Source organism: Vigna unguiculata, unplaced genomic scaffold (assembly GCF_037176805.1).
Source record: "Vigna unguiculata cultivar grain cowpea cultivar isolate G323 ecotype 2 unplaced genomic scaffold, ASM3717680v1 ptg000049l, whole genome shotgun sequence".
In the NCBI taxonomy this organism is placed as follows: domain Eukaryota; kingdom Viridiplantae; phylum Streptophyta; class Magnoliopsida; order Fabales; family Fabaceae; genus Vigna; species Vigna unguiculata.
Genome location: NW_028196693.1, coordinates 40,001 through 49,809, shown reverse-complemented (window position 1 = coordinate 49,809; position 9,809 = coordinate 40,001). Strand labels below are relative to the sequence as shown.

The following is a 9,809-nucleotide window of genomic DNA, read 5'->3' as shown; positions in this document are numbered from 1 at the left end:
AAGCTTAGCTTCTATTACAATAATCTATTTTGAAAAGAGCTATCCTAAAGCTTGACAGGTCTCCCCGACTCTGTTTTTCACTCGAAAACCGAAAGCATAAGGATGAGCCTTGGGCCCCCTTTCCCAAGAGCAGAAGGAGCGTTTAGATACTGTACCTGTGCGTGCAGGAGCAAGGACGAAAGGAGAACAAGTCGCAGGAGAAGCGTTGAAGAAGCAGTAGTTTAAGCCATTGATCCTGCAGCTTATCAAAATAAGCACCAGCAGACAGAGGTAGATACAGAGCCATAGGCAAACCTTCATGATCGATAGCCTTTTTTTATGAATACGACCCTCGTGCTCGAGAGGCGGATCCAAAGGCAGTCGCTTACCTAGGAGCATACTTCGGTGTAGCATATATAGCGGCATACCCCTTTGACCTAGGTGGAAAAGATATCTATTGAAACCCACCATAAGTAGTATCTGGGGAGACAGCTGCGGATACAGATTTACCATAAGCAAAAGCGGCTACTGAGGCGAAGGCAAATAAGGTTCCGTTCCGAAAAAGAAATGGAAATAAAAAAAAGGTCTGATCCAATATTTTGCTTTCTTGTTGTCTTGAATTGTTATAGAACGGCTTTCTATTTATATAAGGTATAGTTGGTAGGATGAAGTGGGATGTGAAGCCTTAGTGGATATAGCAAGTGTGCCGGGGATGCGGCTCGGGCGTAGTAGGTCTGGACGCCTAGCATGAAACAGCCTTCTCTGGTAGCGGCACTAGACCTTAGTATAGTATCTCTCTAGCTTCCAGTCTATATCAAATAAAAAAACGTAGTTAGCAGAGGTAAGTCTGTCTGGCGTTCCCTCGCGTAAAGGGCGACTTTGGCATCGGCTCTCTGGCCTCAAAACCACACCCGAAGGAAGGCCAGCCCAGAGCCCTTCGAGGCTAGGAAACTCTTCTTATTTTGGCCAGCCATCGGGAAGACCAGCAAAGGCAACTTCCAAGTCAGCGGGTACTAGCCTGACAGCCCGACCTCACTCAGGAATAGACACTTGAAAAAGGCCCTCAATCAAAAGAGTCTCTTTCCCGGAAAACTATCCTCTCGCTCCTCGATCTCGAACTTATATGGTCCATTGTCCTTGAAAATAATTGACAGCGAGTTGTAACCAGCGGTTAAGGCAATCCACTTCTTGCTTTGTGGGACTGGGGCCATTCCCCCCGTTTGCCTTTTCTGAAGCTCAATCGTGGATGAGTCGTTCTACAAAAGACCCGGCAGATGGAATGCCCTTCGGAAACTTGTCGGATTCCTCCTGAATAAGGGGCTTGATGAGCTTGGCTAAGTCGGATTTGATAGTCCGACTGCGTTCCAAATCAAGCTGAAAAGGATCCTCGGGTTATCGAATATCATAAAAGAGAAGAATGGTTGTTTCGATAATCAGAGTAGCGATTAGTCGTATCAATCGCAATGGAAAGCCCATGAACTACAATAGCCTCAAAAAATTATATTCCATAACCTGACTTTCGAAAGCCTTACCCTTCGACTCGACAGTCTTTCATAGCCTTCCTTATGCTTCTCCTTCATCAGATCCTTCTGTTCTGTAGACTAGGTCTTGAAGAACCTATTATTTTGAGTCTTCGGCCCTTCGCTCTAGTCATTACTGCTTTCTGGTCAGTATCAGCCCCTGGCATCTTTTCTTCTTATGAATCGTCAGTCACACAAAAGCAGGACTCATTTTTTCCACCCCAACCGGCACCGGTCCATTGGCTGTAGGAACTGGATCCGATGAATCTCCTCGCCATCCTGCCAGTCCTAAGGACTCAGACTATAAAGCCGCACTCATCTCTTGAAAGGAATCCCCTCGAAAAACTCGCCTGAAGGTGTTCAACTCGGGCTTGAAAAGCACTTCCTGCCACGTCGGTTAGCTGGAATATGGACTCCACTGTACAAATCTAAAGCCTTAGCCTCTGACCCCTTATATTGATATTGAAAGGCATAGTTTAATATTTTCATAACCTTCCAAACGGCACAGGCACAACCATCACTGGCAACCCGCTCTGTCTCGTATGAAGAATGGGCAACGGGCATTCATGGAACAACTGGGACTGGAAAGGCAGTCAACTCACTCCGCATTACCTCGGGTCATTGGTCACAATCGAGTCAGCTCTACTCACTGGTCTATGGAAACTAGCCCCTCTGTCCCTGACTTCCCCGGACCAACAAGCAAAGGATGAGACTTGACTTTGGACCGCGAAAGAATTTGACTATGAAAGGGCGCGTTAGCAACAAGCAACGGGTGAGCTCGCTGGCGCGAAAGCCGTATAGCGTAAGTGCATTCGTTTTCTTGCTGCAGCCGTTTTCTTGGTGGGTAGTCGAATGAAGGTCTTAGAGATGGGGCTCGGGGCCGAAATAGGCGGAAAGAGGTGGGTTTAGCACCGCTTTTCCAGTTCGATAGGCAGGAGAGGGGGCTTGGTCCTCGGAGCTAGACAATGGAAAAGAAGGCTTAGACGCGCATCAGAAGCACTCGATTCATAATAAGATTGGATTGCCTGGGAGATGTAGCCAGAGAGCTGTGGATTTGAGTTCTTGCTTGTTGAATAAAAAAGTCTTTACAAATGTAGCTAAGGGGCTCGAAAGCTGCGAAGAAAGTACTCTTACTAAAGTGAAGCGCGCAAAGAGAACAAAGAAGATGGTGAGAGCGACGTGGGGCGCTCCTCTTTACCCAACATTTGAGAATTCGCAGTATGGTTGAACCCGGGACCTGATCCACAGGCCTTGGAACGACTCTCTCCCTTTTAGCGCCGGCAGGAGATAGATTGATTTAGAGGAAAGAAGGAAGTTTCTCTCCTTAGATTATATATATAGCCCAGATATAGAAATAGAAAAGGACATTCTAGAAAACTCTCCTCTATCTAATTCAATCCGAGTCCTATGTGACTAGGGACGGCCACCGCCCTCTTTCGTGGGAAGACTTTGGACTCAATCTCTATTCACGTAAGAAGAAGGACGCCATCTTGAATATTGAGGAGGCTCTTACCTAGACCTACTATCAGGCTATGGTGAGATCGAGCAAAGAAGAGCCTATTACAGTAAGATTCAAGTATTCTTTCCCTTTCCCCAGCTGCTGAGAAGGCCATGACGAGACTAATAAGGCCTTGTTCCTCTTCTCTCTTGCCAACTTCAAATGAAAATCGGAGATTCCCTTCCCTCATCCGCTCTCACTGCTCATCCTATCCTACCCTTGGCTGCTATGCCATCCTGATAAGATATCAAAGAGAGAACTGGGAAAGAATCCACAAAAAGGGAGCCCCCCGAGCGTAAGGCTCTCTTATCCCAGCGAGGAAAGACAGGGGGCGAAAGGGATATGAGTATAGAGTGATTCAGATACCTTACCTATGGAGTAAAAGAAGAAAGAGATAAGTAAGCGGGAGTACTATTCTAAACTATAGCTATAGGAAATAAAGTCCCTTTCAGAAGGGGGTCTATCGCCTTAAGGCTCATTGAAGGACAGATGGCCTTCCCTAGCCCCTTTCGCCTGCTATTAGGTTAATCACGCACCTAAGAGAGCTTATTTGGACTCCTCATTCTATCTGGAAAGGACCTATTAGACGTCTAACTTATCCCAATCAGTCTTATCAACTGAAAAGAAGGAAGTGTGACGCGCTCTCTTAAGCTTGCCTGTCTACCTTCTCAAAGAAGAAGACGCAGAATGAAGCAAGAAATTGAGAATCTCCCCTGTTCCTCGCTCCATTTGTCAAGCCTTCTCTTCTTTCTATCGCATTGAATAAGATCTCTCTGCCCTTCTGTAAGCGACTATCCCATCCCGTTCCTTTCTCTTTATTTTCTTGATTGAAATGTCTCCTTCCTGCCCTTAGAATATCTTACTAGCCTAGGGAAATTATAATGGAGGGAATAGCTTGAAGCTTCTTAAGCTCACCCTATTTTTAATAGAAAAGAAAAAACTAAACAAGCAACGGCTAATTGAGACTCTTATAGATTAGCGCAAAAAAATAGATTATTTAGAAAGAGTTTCTTTGTTGTTGTTTAGTTAAGCCTCCCGGACTATCAAGCAACAAGGAAGAAACCCCGGTAGATTAAAGTATATACTACCGCTACAGACAACAAGCAAGAGCTTTCAATTCGATCAGAGAGTTCTATCTGAGAGTGAGAAAGACTTTATTCCTTATTCAATACCCAACCCTTAAAAAAGGTATATTATGTTTATCCTTGTGAAATGCGCCCTTACTACTTACACTTAACACTAACAAAATCTTCAATTGAAATAAAGCTCCTCAAGGATAAAAACCCTCGGTAACCGGCGCTACGACCCCGCAAGGCACTACTGTAGCACTCATTGGCCCTAGATTTATGTCTCAACTATCAGAGCTTTCATTCCAGATCAGATTCAGATTACGTGTTTGTGTTATATACGCAATTATATGTTGCTGGTTCGGTAAGGCTCCAAGTAGTATTCCCTCTCCCCTCGTACCAACGCTAGTTGCAGTCGCTAACCTCTGGGTCGTAGAGCTGTTTCCGGAATTCTAGGAGGGGTAAATGACCTTTGGTCTTTCTTGTCACGAGCTGGGCTCGAACCAGCGCTTTCCAGATTAAGAATCCGGATTTCCAACCTTCTGATCGTGACTTTTGTTAACCCGGTTCGTCCTTCTCGTCTTACTATAATGGACTACATCCGGGCCGCCTAATAAATGTCTTTTTTTTAAGGTGCCTATAGAAACTGTTGGATATAGGAGACAGCTTGTAGATAATAAGGGCTCATTATGCCCAGCTCGAGGAGGGAGTTGTATATGTTTTCCAGTACTGGAAAATCTTCAACGTCCCCATGCAGGTGGTCGGCTACCTGCTGAATAGTCACCCCCCCGGGCAACGGTACACCTGTGAAACGCAAGAGAGTCTCGAGTTTCGTGGAAATGAGCTCCTTAACGGAATCAAAAGCAAAGTCGGACGTGAATCAGTAACCGTTGTTGGTGTTTGCCGGTGATTGGTCTTTAACGGATGCAACTATTGGTGGTTGTTCTGCTGCAACCGAATCAACAGGATCTACTGTTGCAAGCAGGGTGGCTTTGTGGGAAAAAAGGCTTTGAAAGCGGATGCAATTGAAAGAAAAGAGAGTGACAAAACTGACGGGAATAAGGTTAAGCCAGACCTGACCCGAGGGTGACGGAGATTAGTGTGCTACCTTTTTGGGTAGCAATTAGTTAGAGAACGTGGGCAGCATTGGCTTAGGAAAGGGCGGGTTTCGGTCTGGGTGGTTTACTAAAGGTAAGGGCATTATGTAGCAAAGTGGACTTACCATTGCTATTATAAACTAAAAGAAAAGGGTTGTTCTCCTAACTAAGATTCCTTTCCTAGCCTATTCAATGTGGTCATGTAATATAATTCAATGGGAAGAGGATAGAGTACCGAGTACGAGAGCCAGTTAGTTGCTAACCGGAAGAGAAGGGAATCGCATAATTTCATCCCATTTGGTTTGGTTGCTAGCGAGTGAGGCGCAGATGGGCTTATGACCTCGAAGCTCCAGCTTACTTCGCTTCGGGGTTTAGCTATGAACCGTAACTTCAATCGATCGGTCTCGCCTGCCAGTAAGAAGCTTGACCGGGCAAATGCAGAATCATCATAGGTAAGAAGCACAACACCATGTTCCCTCTTTCCTGTCGCAACTAGTCCCCTTCTTCTGTGAGCTAGGTCCACGGTTGCTACTTCTCTCGTCTCTGGAAAAGGGAAAAAAACGAAACTATATGGTCAGTCACTTCGGGCTACTTTTTGGGGATCGTGATACTCGGGCTTATGAATGGAAGGAAATCCCCTCTCCAAGTGTGTTACTCTTTAGTTAGGGGAAAATCCCGGCCTGGGGCCTTCGCGTCCGCCCTGTATTCTGCTTCAGCACTAGAACGAGCAACCAAACTCCGTTTTTGACTTTCAAAAGAAGTGACGAGATTTCAACCCACCAACTGAACCCTTTGCGGTAGCCGGTGTCGGCTAGCAAGTTTTGGTAACACAGGTATGGCTCCGTCCGAGGATCGGTTATTGCGTAGGTAGTGAGTAGATGAATTGACGGTCCGGCCCTAATTCCAGCGAGGAGCGACTCATTGGAGCTTCGTTCACGTCAGGGTCCGGGGTAGGCGTTTCTTTTCATCGATATTGGGTTGGTGGTCCGTCAGGAAAGCCGGGTGTGGCGATCCGATCAACGAAAATAAATCCTGAAATAACATAGATAACAATATAAATCGTTCAGTAAGTACGCTAATCTTGACAGTTTTTGGAGAAAGCGTCTGTTCACTGGCCCTTTGAATGGAATCTGGAGATGTAGTTGCGTGTAGTTAACTTTTTTCTTCGAGATTGGCTTGGTCTTCAGGCAGTCTCCTATATCAAAGAAAATAGTAAGAGAAAGAAGAAGCAAGGCCCTTAGACTTAAGTATAAGGAAGGGTGAGTACCCCCATAGGGCTCTGTTATATCATTTGAATTACTCAAAAATCTCACTTTTTTGAGTTCATATTATGTCGGAATTCAACTTCGTAGAATTCCTAACCAAAGGAGACATTCTCTTTTATTGGCTTTTCCTGTGTATCCAGGGGCTATTCCTACTATATATCTTTCTAGCCTTGTATATGCATCGTAAAGATCGAAAAGAACTGGAAAGGATTGCATTTGAGAAAGAAGGGGTGGATATCTATTTCAAATATTCTTGGAGGGGCGTAGAACTCAATATACGGCACCGTCATGGAAGCCAGCCCCCTCGTAAGGATCAACCTCATGGGTAAGGATAAGGTGACGAGACTTTCTCAATTCGAGATGTTAGAAGGTGCAAAATCAATGGGTGCCGGAGCTGCTACAATTGCTTCAGCGGGAGCTGCTGTAGGTATTGGAAACGTATTCAGTTCATTAATTCATTCCGTGGCAAGAAATCCATCATTGGCAAAACAGTTATTCGGATATGCAATCCTGGGCTTTGCTCTAACCGAGGCTATTGCCTTGTTCGCATTAATGATGGCCTTTTTGATTCTCTTTGTTTTCTAAGTTTCTCCTTTTGAAAGGTGTAGTCTCTCCTACCTGAAGAGGACGAGGCCCCCGGAAATGGGGGGAAGGGGATAAAGGAGAACCCTCCAATCCCTCATTAGGGAACACCTGTAAGATGAGTCTGCCGCTTTCTTTCATAACAGAGCCGGGAATAACGGCTGGCATAGAAGTCTCTCGCACGCAAGGAGATGCATTTCTGGTACTGGACAAGCTCTTAGGGAATAATCTCTTTCTTATTTATTCCTTTTTTCCCATGACGACTAGGAACGGGCAAATCAAAAATTTCACTTCGAATTTCGGACCTCAACATCCTGCTGCTCATGGTGTTTCACGATCAGTATTGGAAATGAACGGAGAAGTGGTGGAACGTGCGGAACCACATATTGGATCACTCCAGTGCGGCACGAAGCCGCTGACGCCGAGTCGGCTCCTATGCCGCTAGCTATGCCCTGCTTGCTTGGTCCCCCGGCACGGTGGAGGTCCCGTAGCGCGTCATGAGCACCGGGCTAAGGGGCGGTTGAGCAACTCAAGCGAACCGCCCTACCTTACTACAACATAAGGACAGAAGGGAGAAGGTTGTGAAGGTGGCCTCGTTATCCACACCTCCGGTCAGATGAATGGAGGACCGACCCGGGTTTTCATGAGCGTTGGCGGGTCCTGGAGTGCCTGTCAAGGGCGCTAGCGCATACCCCGGGGTGATCATCACCACCTGCACCTCACATCTCGGCACAGCGGAACGTGTAACCCGCCTGCTGTCTCATTCAACTACATTTGTTCCTGTAATCCATAGCCTAACAGAACGCAGCAGCGAGGGACAACCCGCCCATACAGCCAGCGGGGAGGATGGCACTACTGGCAAAGACCGTCCGGCGAAAACGCCGCAGGCGCGAAGCGTGGTAGGCCTGTGCCGGGGGAGCATAGCATAGGTAGGAAAGGGAGCCAGGACGGTGGAAGAGCCAGGGGGGGCCGGGTCATTTGACGGAAATGGAAGGCTTTTCCCCTATTAGAGAAGGCCCTCTGAAGTCAAGGGGAAGTGCATGAATTCTTGGAAAAAGAGGGAGCAAGCCTATAAAAATGAATGAAAGTGAATAGATAGAGTCAACGGTACGACAGACAGCGCTGCCTACACGCGAATTAGCTTCCGAGGTCGAGCAGTCTCAATTTCACTACAGGATTTGCGAATGAATGCTGGGCTGGGCCACCTCGAATGGCGTGAGCCGCATGCGGGGAGACCCGCACGTACGGTTTTTAGGGGGATCTGGTCGAAAGACCGGCCGGCGCCCACCCGACTAGAGGGACTGAGAAATTAATAGAGTACAAAACTTATCTTCAAGCTTTACCTTATTCTGATCGTTTAGAGGGCGATCGCGGAGTCACTGAATGAAGTCCTCCGTTTCTTTCGGAGGTGCGTGCTGACCCGCAGCGAGGCAGAGATGACTAAGTTACATATGGAATATGGCGACGACAACAGCATGTCGTAGAAGGAGATAACAGGTGGAGCCAACGATCCGCTAAGACTAACGTATCTACAACTCCATCCCCGAGCGGCAGTCAAACGGAGGCGTGAATGCAAGATGCCAGCGGAATGATCGGCCGGACAGAGGCTAGGGCTGCTTCCTTCCCACCGCGTCCTTCCTTGTGTGTCGGAGATATAAAGCGAGTGCACCGGAAAAGAACGGGAACTGGGTCGATCTATTCTATGGCGAAGCATCCGAAGCATAACTGCACACTCACACGATCTTTGCCGAGAGATAGGAGCATTCGGTGGAACCGGTGAACTACACTTGCTTCTGGATAGATGTGTGGGACAGAGGGCTCGTGGTACCTGCTGCCCACCCTTCCTCCTCTGCTTTGAGAACCGTGTGAACGGAGAGTGGGCAGAAGGGAAGGAGGTCCTCATACGGAGTCGCACACTTACTTGAGCAGTGCGGAAGACTGGGGAATGGGTTGAGTAAACTCCCCTGGGGCCGGAAAAATAACAGACGAAGCTTTACTTAGATAGGGCTTTTATTGGTCTTTTTTTTTTCTTAGTGATTGGAAGGGAGGGCGCCTGGGTATGTTACAAAAGGGGAAGGCAGGGGTAGTACTTCGAATGGCGAAACGAAGGGCTAAATAGCGCCAGTGATTCTCTGAGCCGGTCTGGATTTTCAACGCCTCGGGAAACTGGTCGAGATAGATTAGATGACAGCACCCTTTTCCTCTCTTCCTTACCGGGAGGGCAATCTTATGGCCTTCACCTCCCGCCCGGCCCGGAAATAGAACCCAGCCCCCCCTTCTGATCCATTCATTTCTGCAAGCAGGGGGGATCCAGAGCTAATCCTCCCGTCTATTGCATAACCTAAAAAAGCTAGAAGCAAAGTACCTAAGGTGCGCTCCGCCCGGTGACTAAGAAATTGGTTTGCGCTTTGAAGTGATGAGGTCGCAAAGAGGGAAGTAGGGCGACGAAAGAAAGGCTTTCCCTCCCTAAAAAAAAAGGCGACCAGCTTTCAATACTAGTTGTTACGTTACGCTGCCATTTTTCCAATATCATTGAATAGCATGGCCTGCCTGGGGCTAAGGTAACTCAAGTGGGAGAGCCGTGTTATGGGTGACCTTATTGCACGGTTCAGAGAGCACTTGTGTATGTGATGCAAGTGAACGTGTACGAAAAAGCTGTATCTAGGGTGAGTTCTTCGTTCCGTCGTCGACCCTATCTATGTTTCTACGATGGCCCAAGAACACGCTCATTCTTCAGCCGTAGAGAGACTTTTGAATTGCGAGGTACCATTACGAGCTCAATATATACGAGTGTTATTCCG

The 9,809-nt window shown here is 47.3% G+C and overlaps 1 pseudogene; it reads right to left on the bottom strand.

The window, feature by feature from the left end:
* Positions 1 to 8,352: 8,352 nt before the first annotated feature.
* Positions 8,353 to 9,541, bottom strand: LOC146877039 (uncharacterized; annotated as a pseudogene).
* Between the last annotated feature and the right edge of the window lie 268 nt (positions 9,542 to 9,809).